This window comes from Tupaia chinensis, unplaced genomic scaffold (genome assembly GCF_000334495.1).
Source record: "Tupaia chinensis unplaced genomic scaffold, TupChi_1.0 Scaffold000239_1, whole genome shotgun sequence".
In the NCBI taxonomy this organism is placed as follows: Eukaryota; Metazoa; Chordata; class Mammalia; order Scandentia; family Tupaiidae; genus Tupaia; species Tupaia belangeri.
Genome location: NW_006159717.1, coordinates 1,058,117 through 1,072,822, shown reverse-complemented (window position 1 = coordinate 1,072,822; position 14,706 = coordinate 1,058,117). Strand labels below are relative to the sequence as shown.

Here is a 14,706-nt window from a genome sequence, read left to right as displayed (position 1 = left end):
TGCGCGGCTCGCGGGCGGGGGAGGGGCGGGGGCTGCGGCTCGCTCCCCACCCGGGTGGGCGCTGGGCCCGGGCGCGGAGCGTGTCAGCCCTGTGCATCCTCGTCCAGCTGAGCCGGTGCGAGTGAACCGGGGGGAGGTCAGGTGGAGGTGCCGTGGCGGGAACGAGTCGTCGGGGGCTCCTGAGGAGTCGGCAGTTGGGTTCTTCGGGAACACGGTCGCGAATTCATTTTGCTGCCGCCCCTCCCCTCCCCCATAACTGGAAGCGTGACCCGAGTGGAGGTGGTGCCCTTACCTGCGAAGGAGCGGGGTCGCCGGCTTGCCCCGATTTAGGGGAAGGATTGGGCAACTCTAAATGTCACGTTCTAGGCTAGCCTCTTGACGCGCAATAAAGACCGTGGAGGAGAGTGACAAGTTTGGTCCTACGAAGGATGTCCCCGGCCAACCTACAGAAGGGAAGCCGGTTCTGCATAGTTGTTGAGCGCCTGTGAAAGTTTGTCTTGAAACTTTTCGTATTTAATTCTCAATGATTTTTTTTCAGATGGAGAACAATACTATCGATTGAGCAATATTTTTCACACTTTTCCTTTACTTCCTTCTCCCTTAGCGTGTTAAGCAGTAAGTTTCCTATCAAGAATCTTCCTTTGGGGAATGGTCTCAAAATGATCAATTCGTGTTAAACCGACTAACATATTACTACTTCATTTTTATTGAGAATTCTCGTTCAATTGAGCGTTACGTTAGTAATCTCGTCATGCTACAGCTAGCGTTTCGAGTGCCTACAATATCTAGGCATTGTGTTAAGAGGTTTTTGTGAAGAATTTATCTTTTAGTAACTGTAAAACTCATTGGCAGATGAGGAAATATGCATAGAGGGTTTAAATAAGTAAGATCAGACTGCTAGTTTAGAGGTCGAGCTAGGATTCGAATCCACGTTTATCCCAACTACAGGGTTGTGTTGGCTGCTTCATCTGAGTATCTTAGGGTAGAAAGTACATGTATGCGAGCGTGTGTATGAGAGAGAGGTCTAGGTAGAGACAGTGGCTTCGATGGGCCTTGTCCTGGCAAGAACCATACTCCCTCCACACTCCCTTTAGGTCCCTAGGATCCTGGGATCTGAACTGCAAACTGAGGTGGGCATATAGCTTCTGGCACTCCAAGGACCTAGTTTTACTGCCCGACAGCGTTTCTTTCATCTCTATCTCTCCTTGAAAGATAAATTATGGGGCATGCCATGGCGTTGCGCAGCTGGATCCCACGTGGCAGGCTGTGAGGTTGGACTACACGGTTGGACCAGGCAACTTGAAAAACACACAGGGCGCATGCGTATGCCCGCGCGCTCTTGCCCAAAATCCAAAGAGTGAAATGGAGAAGGGACCGTCGCGTGACCATCAGGGTGGGGTATATGTGCTTTCTCACTTTACCTAGATCTCTCTGCCAAGTGCATGTAGCATCTAGCAAATTACTTTTGAATAATTATTTAACTTTATTTGTTATCACTATTAATATTTTCAAGTTTGATCGGCGGGAGAGAGAGAGAGAGAGAGAGAGAGCGCGCGCGCGCGCGAAAGTGAGAAAGCAAGCTGCCAGGTCCAGGACGCCAACTGTGGTCGGCCATTTGGGAGTCCAATGCCTTTAATAACCAAACCACCTGCCGGCTCCCCTCTAGCAAATTTTAAAATTAAATTTTAAATAACCAAAGTGTCAGATTTTAAAACAGTTTACTAGTAAAATATTTCCAACTGTACTGAAAATTTGAAAAATTACAGGGAGCATCTGTATATTCGACCACCTAGATTCTACCATTAACATTTTACTGTATTTTATCACATTTATCCACCTAGTCTTTTCCCCATTCATCAGTCATCTTATTTTAATGTATTTTCTGTAGTATTTTGAACAATTAAAATATAATGTTGATAGGTTTATAAAGAACTGGAATCTCCTCATGCAGTAAGTCATAGAACGTGTTAAACTATATGATAGATTAGACATAACTGTCTAAATAGTTCCCTTAGTATAAAATATAGGATATGGAATGTATGTATGTTAAAATTTTAAATTGTTCTTTAAGCTGTATCAGTTTTAAATGGATCTTCACTTTGTTTGAGCAAAGGTGCCTCTATGGCATATGGCCTACCAATTAAAACATATAGGGCTAATTACTTTATTTAAAAGAGTTGTTTATTTAATTCCATTTGTTGTTATTATTTTCTAATTTGACAAGACAGAGAGAGAGAGAGAGAGAAAGAGAGAGAGAGAAAGAAACAAAGTGAAAAAGCAAGCCCTCAGGTTCATGACCCAAACTGTAGTGGGCCATGTGGGAATCCAGCACCTTTAACCACCATGCCACCTGCCAGCCCTGGGCTAATAATTTTAGATGTGTAATGTTATTCAGGGACATGTTTTCATCCTGTTGCTTCTGTGCTGTTTTACTCTTATAGGATGGTGTAGAATGTTCTAGAAAACATCTATGCACTTTGGCGCAACACTATCAACTAGATTTAAAATATTTCTCTCTGTTGTAATACACTTGAAAGGTGTTACACTGGTAGCAGTAGTGACTTACTTTTTTTTCTTTCTATACTGCATGTGTTTGCCAGAGAGAGGGAGAAAAAGCAGAGAGAGAGATACAATGAAAGTAGAAAGCACCTGCTAGGAGGGATGGCCATGACACATTCTCTTTTCCATTCTCTTGGTATTTTAGACCATCATGTATGCGTTCACACTCTGTGTGTTTTTCAGGTTGCCAGGTCTGTTGAACTGCACACGTGACCATATAGGATTCAGCCACTTAACCACTATCCTACTGGCTGGCTGGAAACTGTTATTTTATTTATTTTTTTTTTTGAGAGGTTTTTGCTTTAGGGCACAGGCGCTCTCCAGACAGCCAGAGAGACAGAAAGGGAGAAATCACCCCCCAGGGGGGATGGCCATGCCATAATCCCATCTCCGTTCTCCTCTCGGGATCTTGGGCATGCACACACACGCACCTGGCGTGAGTTTTAAGCCACTGGGTCCGGGACGCAAACTGTGGTTGACTACGTGGGAGTCCAGCGACATAGCCATTACGCTAACTGCTGGTCCCTGAAAACTATTACTTTTAACATGTAATGTTCAGGGCCAACAGGTGGTGTTAATGTTGGGGCACTAGAATCCCAAATCACTGGCTGACCAGTGATTTGAGTCCTGGACTTGGTGGCTTGCTTTCTCACTTTCCCTTTCTCTCTCTTTAGTCAGATTAAAATAATAATAATAGGGGCCAGCAGGTGGTGCGATGTTTAAGGGCACTGGACTCCCATATGGCTAACCACGGTTAGAGTCCTGGACCTGGCAGCTTGCTTTCTCATTCTCCTGTCACCCATTCTCACTCTCCCATCCCCCACTATGTCCCTCTCTCATCAAATTAAAATAAATAAATAAATAAAGTTAAGTAAAATAATTCTAAAAATAATAATAAGTACAATTAAATATTTTAAAAAATGTATGCAACACTTGTATGGGTTTTCCCATTATTTTACCTGTTTCATTGTGGAGGAAGGTAACAATATCTTTTTGATTCATAATTTGTTTTGCTATTTACATGTGGGATTAGGATGCTTTATAGGATTGTCTTAAATGATATAAACACATTTTCTTAACTTTTTTGTCTGCCAAACTCCATGTGGATTTCATATGTGTACACCAAGTAGGTTAATGAGGACTATGCAGAACAAGTTCTTTTTTTAAAATTTTTATTTATTTATTTATTTATTTATTTTATTTGACCAGAGAGAGAGAGGGAAAGTGGGAAAGCAAGCCACCAGGTCTGGTATTTGAACCGTGGTTGTCCATGTGGGAGTGTCCAGTGCCTTAACCACCATGCCACCTGTTGGTCCCCATCAAGAGTACAAGTTCTTTTTTTTTTTTTGGGAGAGGTTTTTGCTATAGGGTGTGGGTGCTCGCCAGACAGAGACAGAAAGACAGAAAGTGAGAAATCACCCTCCAGTGGGGATGGCCACGCTGCAATCCCTTCTCCATTCTCCTCTCGGGATCTTGGGCACGCACGCACACGCGCCCGGTCTGGGACTTGAACCGCGGTCGACTACGTGGAAGTCCAGCGACATAGCCACTACGCTAACTGCTGGTCCCAACCCAGTACAAATTCTTTTTAAACAAAATACTGATACATAGATCTAGATTAAAAACTTTAGATTACTTAATCTGAAATTGCATCAGTGACATAGTATTCATGATGCTTATTAACAACTTTTGATTCTTTTTTTCTCTTTGCGAGAGAGGAAGAGAGAGGAGGGGAAGGGATAGAGACAAAGGTATTTTCAACAGACTTTCCCTGTATCGTGATCTTCCCCTCACTTCTCAGTCAGGACTATATAGGTGTGTGCAACATACCTGACATGTTCAGGGTAGCCTGGCTACCAAATCAGGTCCTAAACCTAGCTATCCCACTTGGCTGGGCCTATTACCTTTGGTCTTTATGATTACAGGTGAAAAAAAAATTGTTGAATACCGGTTGTAGTTGATAGCTAGGCCATGTGCTATTTTACTTATGGTCATTTGGAATATTGTATGTTATCTTGGTACTTATTATGGTCATTTGGAATATTGTATGTTATCTCTGGCTAAATTGTGAACTACTTTAATATAGGGCTCATTTTACCTTTTTTTTTTGAGAGAGAGATTTTTGCTATAGGGCACATGTGCTCACCTGAGAGACAGAGATTTTCCTCCATTCTATCAGGATCTTGGGCATGCATGCACATGTACCCGGAGTGAGTTTTAAGTTGCTGGGTCCAGTACTCAGAACTATAGTCAATTATGTGGGAATCCAGCCTTGTAACCATTAAGCCATTTGCTGGTCCCCCATTTTTGCATTTTTAACACCCGTGACTTTCACATAGCTTACTGATTTTCAGTTAGAAACATTTGCAGCTGAGATTCTGTGGCCTAGGTACCAAGTTTTCTGCTTCATAATTTTGGAGACTTCTGTAGATTTTTCATCCCATCCTTTATACCCCAAAGTTCTCTCCTGTAGCTCCAGATTTAGGGATTGTTTGATTGCTCTGAACTGTGGTTAGATGTGAGAGTAATTTTGCTTTAAGGTCATTGGGTTAACGTTCTTAAATTCTGTGTAGGCCTACCTGTTGTCATATTTTTATGCACGTAGGTAATTGGAACAATAGATATTAATTAGGCAAGATTGGTTTGATTTTATTGTGAATTTGTGAATGTGTCTCAATTTGTGAACGTGAGGGAGCTGAATATGTGGGTGGATCAGCACTTTGTTCATCTATCATCTTTGCTACAGAATGAACCAAGGTCATGTCTTTGTGCCTGTATATAAGGCCAGCCTTACACACAAACTTTGAAGGCAGGATATTTTGGGATTATGATTTATGAATTTAAGATTATAAAATTTTTGTTTTCTGAAACCTTAATAGATTTAAGATTTACTAGGTAGAGTTGTTGTAAATTGTCGAATTACTCGTGCATGGGTATTATAATAAACTATGTTATGAAGTATGAGGTCTAGCTAAATCTGGTGGCCATGTTTTCTTATAAAATCCCTGTATCTTTTCAAAGTTTATATACAAAAATAACTTGTAAATGTATGTGTCACTACTTGGTTTAGTAAGTTGTGTCAATTTTCATACTTCTCTGTTTATTAAACTTGAGGTATGTAAGTTTGGTATGCTTTTAGAAAAGAATGCATATGTATAAATATTATGCTTATATTTTTATAAAAGTAAACTGGCTTTTTCCCCTTCCCACATATGTGTCTGTATGCTTGTATATGTATGGATTTAGAGTTGTGGAGGATACATGTCAGACTGTTAGTGTTGATTACCTTCAGGGCTTGGGGTTGAGAAAGGAAAGAGAATGTAAGGTAAAATTTTTGCAAAGTGGAGAAAAGTATTCATGGTATAATGTTAAGTGAACATATAGACTATAAAATGTTATCTATAATGTCATTGTAAATATGTAAAATTGAACATGCATGTGGACAGGGAACAGAAAATAACATGAACAAATGAAAGTGTTAATTTTGTCATGGAATGGGATTATGGACAAACTTTGCCTGGGCCCTTTGTTATTTTAATATTCTATAATAAAAATAATTATAAAATGTTTATCCCTGTTAATTGGTTAATGGAATTTTTCTCTTTTCTGTGTTTTTTGATAAATGTGTTACTTAAAAACATGGTGGTCAAGCTGGCAGGTGCCGTGGTGGTTAGGATGCTGGACTCCCACATGGCCGACTGATTCAAGTCCTGGACTTGGTGTATTGCTTTCTCACTCTCCTTCTATCTGTCTTTGTATCTCTCTGGTCAAATTGAAGAATAATAATGAATAAATAAAATTAAACATGATTCTTTAGAAAAAATAAAAATATGGTGGTACATTTCATTAAAATATTTCCAGTTCATATGTGCACAATGTAAATCATTTGCTTTAAGAATGCATTGTTGCTGGGGCCAGCAGGTGGCATGGTGGTTAGGGTGCTGGACTCCCCCCACATACTTGACTTTGGTTCAATTCCTGGACTTGGTGGCTTCCTTTCTCACTATCCCTCTCTTTGGTGAGCACACATGCCCTGTAGCAAATAAAATAATAATGATAAATAAAATTAAATAACTTTTTTTGGAGAGGTTTTTGCTATAGGGCGCTCGCCAGAAAGACAGAGACAGAGACAGAGAGACAGAAAGCGAGAAATCACCCCTCCAGGGAGGTTGGCCACGCCACAATCCCTTCTCCTCCATTTTCTTCTCAGGATCTTGGGCATGCACGCACATGCGTCCAGCATGAGTTTAAGCCACTGGGTCCTGGACTTGAATCACAGTTGACTACATGGGAATCCAGCGATATAGCCATTATGCCAATTGCTGATCTCTAAAATTAAATAACTCTTAAAGAATGCAGGAGACCAGCAGGTGGCGTGGTAGTTGAAGTGCTGGACACGCCCACATGGCTGACCACGGTTCAAATCCTGGACCTGGTGGCTTGCTTTCTTGCCTTCTCTTTCTTTCTGTGTGTCTCTCTCTGGGCAAAAAAAAAAAAAAAAAAAAAAAAAAAAGTGAATCAATAAATAAAACTAAATTTTTTTTTTTTTTTTTTAAAGAACGCACTGGTGCTTTGTATAGAAATCATTCAAAGAGGCCTTTTTAGGAAAGTTAGCCCTTGAACAATACAGGTTTGAGCTGCTAGGCTCACTTAGAGCACTTTTTGTTCAATAAATATATTGGAAAATAGATGCAAGTATATTTTCCTTATTTTATTAATATTTTCTTTTTGTGAATACAGTATATGATACATACAACATACAGTATATGTGTTGACTGTTTATGTTGTTGGTGAGACCTCAGTCAACAGTGGGCTGCTAATTAAATTTTTGGGGAGTCAAAAGTTAAACATTGCGTTTTCAACTGCATTGGGGTTGGCTCCCTAACCTACATGTTAATTGAGGATCACTTGGTGTTGATAATGAATCCTAAATTGTTTTCACATTGCTTCCCAACTTAGAACTAGCAGAGGCATCTGTCAGTAACAATACTTGATATTTATAAAACTTGAAGTGCTAGTCATTATTCTAAATGTTTCTAATATATCTTGATTCTCAGTAATTCCATGAAGTGTCACTGTTATGTCTCATTTTATCAGCAAGGAACCTGAGGTACAGAAGGATTTGTTCAAGATTGTAATGTAATTTGCCATACAAGGATCAAGTATAACTTGAAATTTGTACTGTTTGATATATAATATAGGTTTCATTTATCCAGAAATGTTGATTGTTAGTGTGTATATTGGCATTTGTGATAAAAAACAGAATTATGGGAACCAGCAGTTGGTGTTAATGGCTATGTCACTGGACTCCCATGTAGTCGTCCACATGACTTTTTTCTGTGTTTTTGCCATAGGGCGCATGAGCTCACTGGAGAGAGACAGAGACAGGTGGTGAGAGGGAAAATGAAAGATCATCCCCCAGAAGGATGGCCATGCCACAATCCCATCTCTATTATTTCTCTGGGACCCTGGCCATGTGCATGCACCTAGCATGATTCCCAAGCCATCAGGTCTAGGACTCAAACCGTGGTTGGCCAAGTGGAAATCAAGTGCCTTAATCATCATACTACCTGCTGGCCCTTAGGCATAAATATTTTTTAAAATTTCCTAAGTTATTTTAGTCTACAGCCAAAATTCAGAACTTGAATTAATAGAAATGAAATTTAGATTCCATTTCTTTGGCAAGAAAAATTTATAAATTGGGTGATTGAATGATTTATTCCAGTGAGAGAGAATTTTGAGATGGAAAGTTGTGTTATTAAATATTATAGCAGAACAACACTGAGAAGGGACTGTTCTAGCCAAATAGGATGTATAGTCACCCTATTAAATGGTATTGCAAATTCTTGTTATATCATTCCAGAGGCACATACATGATACTGAAATTTATTCTATCAGTGGCATCTAAATATAGTCTCACCTAATGCATTTACTAGTCACTGATGATTGTTACGTAGATTCATTATTTCACTAGAAGAGTGATTTTATAATTTTTTTCTCCTATATTTACTAATTGGGTTTTTGATTTTTAAAAATTCTTCCACAAAGAATTCCCTCTTCAATTTTTTGGTTATTGTATAAAAACATTTGCACAGGAAATAAAGAAAGTAAATGCTTACTTTTCTCCTGCTTTGTGTATTTTCAGAAGAATGAGTTGATATCCTAGCAGCTCCCAAAAGTGGGTTTTAAAGAGGGTTAGCATTATGAGCTTATGAATTTTAGCATATCTGTTACATTTAATTTAATGTGGTCATTACTTAGATGTTCAGATTTGTCATATCTTTGATTACTGTAGGTCTGTGTTAGTTTCCTTAGGCTACCTTTAAAAAAATACTACAAATTTGAGATCAGCATGTGGTGTGGTGGTTAAGGGCGCTGGACTCCCACATGACTGACCATAGTTCGAGTCCCAGATACGGTGGCTTACTTTCTCAACCACTCCCCCCCCCCCCCCCCCCCCCCCGCCCCCTTCGACAGCCCCTGTCTGGTCAAATTTAAATAAAATAATTCTTAAATAATGTTACAAATTTGGTGGCTTAAAACATCAGAAATTTGGGGCCAGTAGGTGGCATGATAGTTGAGATGCTGGACTCCCACATTCCCAACCATGGACTGAGCCCTTGACTCAGTGCATGAAAATCATACCTGGTGTGTGTGTGTGTGCCTGCCTGAATCCTGAGAGAAGAATGGAGAAGGGATTGCAGCGTGGGCCATCTTCCCTGGGGAGTGATTTCTCACTTTCCCTCTCCGTCTCTGGTGAGTGCGTGCACCCTATGGCAAAAATCTAAATAAAAAAATTTAAAAATTAAAAACAACTAACAGAGATTTATTCTCTGAAGGCTACAATTCTGCATTCGGTACTAATATGACCATCCTCCTTTTGAATCTCCTAGAGAAGAATCCTTGTCTATTTCAGTTTCTGGTGGCATGATGTATGTTCCTTGATTTGTAGCAGCATCATAACTTCAGTCTCTGTTTCCATTTTCCCATGGCCTTTTCTCTTGTCTTTTCTGTCTCTTAAGAATATTCCTCATTGGGGATCAGCAGGTGGCATGGTGGTTAAGGTGCTGGACACTCCCACATGGCCAACCATGGTTCGAATCCTGGACCTGGTGGCTTGCTTTCTTAGTTTCCTTGCCTCTCTCTCTGGTCAAATTAAAATAGATGAATGAATAAATTTAAAAAATCAATAGGTAATTCTTTAAAAAAAAAAGAATATTCTTCATTGTATTTAGTGTCTACTCTAATCCAGGATGATCCCATCTCAAGATGTTTACATTAATTACCTTTACAAAGACCAATGTTATTCATATTCTGAGGTCCTGGGTAGATGTTTCTTCCACAATTCAACTTAATATAGTTCACCTTTGGCTCCTTTAAACATCATGTGCATCTGATATGCAAAATACGTTCACCTCATCCCAACATCCCCAGAAGTCTCAAGCCGTAAGTGGAAAATCTGTCAGTTTAAAAGGTTCGAAATCTCATCATCTAAATTGTATACGTTAGATATGGATGTGAACTCTGACATGACTTATCTGAGGTAAAATTCCTCTTCATCTGTATAACTGAACCTAGAAAACAAGTCATAGAGTGGTGTGACTGTCATAGGATAGGCACACCCATTCAAAAGGGAAAAAGTGAAGGAATAAAGGGATTTTTTGGTCCTAAGTAAATTGAGAATGCAGCCAGACAAATTTCTCTAAGTGTCAAGGTTTGGGCTGGCTGGTGGCATGGTGGTTAAGGGTGCTAGTTCGAGTCCTGGACCTGCTTTCTCACTTTCTCTCCCTCCCTCCCTCTCTTCTCTCTCTCTCTCTTTCTCTGTCCTTCTCTGTGGTGTGGTGGTTAAGGTGCTGGACACTCCCACGTGGCCATGGTTTGAGTCCTGGACCTCGTGGCTTGCTTTCTCACTTTTTCTCTCTCTGGTCAAATGAAAATAAATGGAGGAATAAATAAAAAAATTCAATAATTCTTTAAAAAAAAAAAAGGTCTTAAAAGTATAATCCTGTGGCCTTATCTTCTGCTCTTGGACCATAGAGGTTCTGTTAACCCTGCTCTTGGCCCATTTTCTCTGACCTCTGCCTCTTTGCAGCTACCTTTAGTGTCATTTTTACTTTTCCTTGAAGAGGAGCACATGTTTTCAAGGGAGGAATGCTATTTTAGCCCTTTCCTGCCTGTAGAATCCCAGAAGTAGAGTCTTTCCTCCCTTTATTTTATCTCTATTTCTTTCAGTATATGCTGTCAGTGTTTTTGCTGGTAGAATTTTTTTAAAAAAGAATTGTTTAACTTTATTTATTGTTTTTAATTTGACCAGAGAAGGACAGAGTGAGAGGGAGAGGGGGGGAGGAGGAGTGAGAAAGCAAGCCACCAGGTCTGGGACTCAAACTGCAATTGGCACTGTAGGAGTCCAGAGCCCTTCACCACCACGCCACCTGCCAGCCACTTTGCTGGTATAATATTCGTAAAGGGTAAAGGCTCGTGGGTGTTCTTACATATTTGAGGGATCCACACTGTTAGATAAGGGGATTCTTCACAGATTATTCTTCTTGGATAACACATCTCTATTTTTGGCTTCTGTTGAGATGGTTGGTTGGATCGTGAATCACACAGCTAATATCCTCAGCAAATGGTTATCCAGCCATGCTATTGGCCCTCTTTCTAGGATATACTTCTCTAATAGTGAGTTTCCTTATTTTAGCATATTTTGCAAACTATAAAAGAACCCCTGTTATCTGATAACCTTTGCTGTGGTTCTAATGTACCCCCCAAAGTTTGCATGATGGAAACTTAATCCCTATGGGACCTGTAAAGAAGTGATTAGGCAGACCCCTCATGAATGGATTAATGCCATTATTTCAGGAGCAGCTTAGTTATCATGAGAGTAGCTTCCTGGTAAAAGGGTGAGTTAGTTTTTATCCCTCACTTTCTCCCTTCCCTCCTCCCTTACACTCGTTTGCCTTCTGCCATAGGGTGACACATCTTTACCAGATGCTGCCGTTTTATTTTTGGGCTTCTCAGCCCCCAGAACAGTAAGCCAAATAAATTTCCTTTTTTAAATAAATTACCAAATCTGTGGTATTCTGTTATAGCAACACATAATGGGATAAGACAGCCTTCCAGATATACAAGAATTATTTCCTTTTGCTTAACAATTCCTTCCTCAACTTACCCCTTTCCTCTTTCATTTTTCTGTAAACAGCTAGGAGAAACCAACCTGTACCTTCAACATTTTGGAATCTCCTAAACTAAATATCCGAGTTCATTGCTGCAATGTAGGCTTTTTCTTTTCTTTTTTTTTTTTTGAGAGATTTTCACTGTAGGGCGCGTGCTCTCGCCAGACAGACAGAGAGAGACATAGAGACAGAAAGCGAGAAATCACCCCCCGGGGGGATGGTCACTCCGCAATCCCTTCTCCTCCATCCATTCTCCTCTCGGGATCTTGGGCACGCACGCACACGCGCCCGGCGTGAGTTTTAAGCCACCGGGTCCGGGACACGAACCGCGGTCGACTACGTGGGAGTCCAGCAACATAGCCATTACGCTAACTGCTGGTTCCCCAATGTAGGCTTTTTCTGAGGCCTCCTTTTTTGGTTCATCTTGCTCTGTGCTCACATAGACTTCTTGGTGTATGTTTGGGAAGAGATTATAAACTCTCTGGTCTTTTCTTCTTTTTCTTTCTTTCTTTTCTTTTTTTTTGGGGAGAGGTTTTTGCTATAGGGCACATGTGCTTGCCAGAAAGACAGAGAGATAGAAAGCGAGAAATCACCCCCCAGGGGGATGGCCACGCCACAATCCCTTCTCCTCCATTCTCCTCTTGGGATCTTGAGCACACATGCACATGTGCCTGGTGTGAATTTAAGCCACCAGGTTCAGGACTTGAACTGCAATCAACTTCAACTACATGGGAATCCAGTGACATAGCCATTGGGCCACTTACAGGTCCCATTCTCTGATCTTTCTTATAAGGGCATTGATCCCATCAGAAAAGCTTCTCATGACCTCATTTAACCCTAATTACCTCCTAAAGGCCCATCTCCAAGTACCATCACATTAGAGGTTAGTACTTCAACATAGGAATTGGGGGGGAACAAATATTAGTAACAATCCCATTTGGTGAGGGTTTATTTCTGAACTCTTAATTCTGTTTCATTGGTCTTGTTTATCTTTGTGTCATCACCACTTTTTTTGTTTTTGATGTGTAAAATATAAACTGACATTTATTTTTATCCTAACTCTTAAAGCCAATTGTGTGCTGACAGATTTGCTAGGGGAAGATGGGTAAAAAGGAAATGTGAATAGAAAATACCAGAAAATGTCTCAATAGCTAACTTAAAAAAATTAATTAATTAATTTAATTTTTTTGAGAGTTTTTTGCTATAGGGTGCATGTGCTCGCCAGAAAGAGACACAGAAAGCGAGAAATTACCCCCCAGGGGAGATGATCACCCCCCCCCCCCCCGGGGGGAGGGCCATGCTAAAACCCCTTCTCCATTCCTTCTCCTCTTGGGATCTTGGATATGCATGCACACATGCCCACCAAGAGTTTAAGCCATCCGGTCTGGGACTCAAACTGTGGTTGACTGCATGGGATTCCAGCAACATAGCCAATCACGCTAACTGCTGGTCCCATCATTCATTTATTTTAATTTGACCAGATTGAGAGAGAGAGAGAGAGAGAGAGAGAGAGAAGTGAAAAGCAATCCACCAGGTCTGGGACTGGAATCATGGTCAGCCATATTGGAGTGTCCAGTGCCTTAACCACCACATCACCTGCTGGTCCCCTAGTAGCTAACATTGAGGGAATCTGTCTTGCCTGTTTCCTACAGTTCCCAGGGTGGGATCTGGTGTTACAGAAGTGGGCTCTCACTCTTAGGACAAAGAGTTGGTCCCTGTGCTTAGGTATGTGTTCTGTGGCAGTACAGGGCCATCCACATGATGTCCAGAGTCCACCCCACAGACCACATGTTCTTCCTCATTCCTCTCATACAACTGCCTATAGAAAACCACTATTGTCAGGTCGGATGACAATCTGCTCTTTAGGGAATAGTGGTCCTTCTCCCAGTTGAGCTGATAGGGATTTCTAGCATCATGCCTGAGGTCAGAAACAAAGGAAAGCTAAAGGAAGTGCTGAAGTTCCTCCATAGGTGATACTAAAATACCCCTGTGGCCTCTGAGAGCTCCTGCCTATAGGTGTCAAAGCCAGGTCCCCTCCCCCCCCCAACTTAACTAGGGTACAAACTTGACGGTAGTTTAAGTGCCCTGCACTGTATGAAGACCATCAAATACTCCTAGGACATACAGCTTTCTGGATAAGGTGAGCCTCTCATAAAGCAGGTAACAGCAGAGGTCATTCTTGCAGACTTGGAGATAGCCTTCCTTTCTCTAGACGGAACAGGGTGAAATTGTCATATATCATCTCAGAGTGAAAAGTTGGAGGGGTGTTCTTATTCCATTTGATGTAAACATCAAAATGGACCTCCTGAGCATCTTTCTGTAATACAGATTGCCTGACCAGATTTGAAAGAATGAGAGGAGTCTATTTTGCCTGTTGCACTCTCTGTGTCAATGAGACCCGGTGGATTTTTGGTTCTCTGGGCAATTGTAAGGTGACCTTTGCAGTTTCCAAAGGACTTTAGAGTAGTGTGTGTCCACTTCCTGTCACCCCCAAAGACAGGTGGTGGATGTTGCTGTCACAATGTTGACACTCACTGATGGCAACAGGAAAGGCTTTTTGAATCTCAGTAGCTGCCAATAGTGGGAGCTGGTTCATCTAGTTGGAAACATAAGTGCTTCACCTCAGAGTCTCAGCGGAGTTGAATGACAAGATGGAAAAACAAGGTAACAAAGTAGGTGAAGATGCTGAACTTGCCTATAAAGGGTGTATTGAAAGTGGGGGCTGGCAGGTGACATGGTGAAGGCACTGGACTCTCAATGGTTGACCATGGTTTGAGTCCCAAACCTGGTGGCTTGCTTTTTTTATCTCTCTTTCTCTCTGGTCAAATTAAAAAAAAAAAGAATAAAAATTAAAAAAATATATATATATGCACACACACACACATATAAAATTGAAATAAATAATTTAAAAAAGTGATGTGGTCCATCTTAAGAGAGGTATCAAAAGCTTCCTCAAAGTAGAGGTGTTTGTGGT

At 40.8% G+C, this 14,706-nt stretch overlaps 1 pseudogene; it reads right to left on the bottom strand.

The window, feature by feature from the left end:
• Positions 1-13,427: 13,427 nt before the first annotated feature.
• Positions 13,428-14,500, bottom strand: LOC102494198 (biotinidase-like; annotated as a pseudogene).
• Between the last annotated feature and the right edge of the window lie 206 nt (positions 14,501-14,706).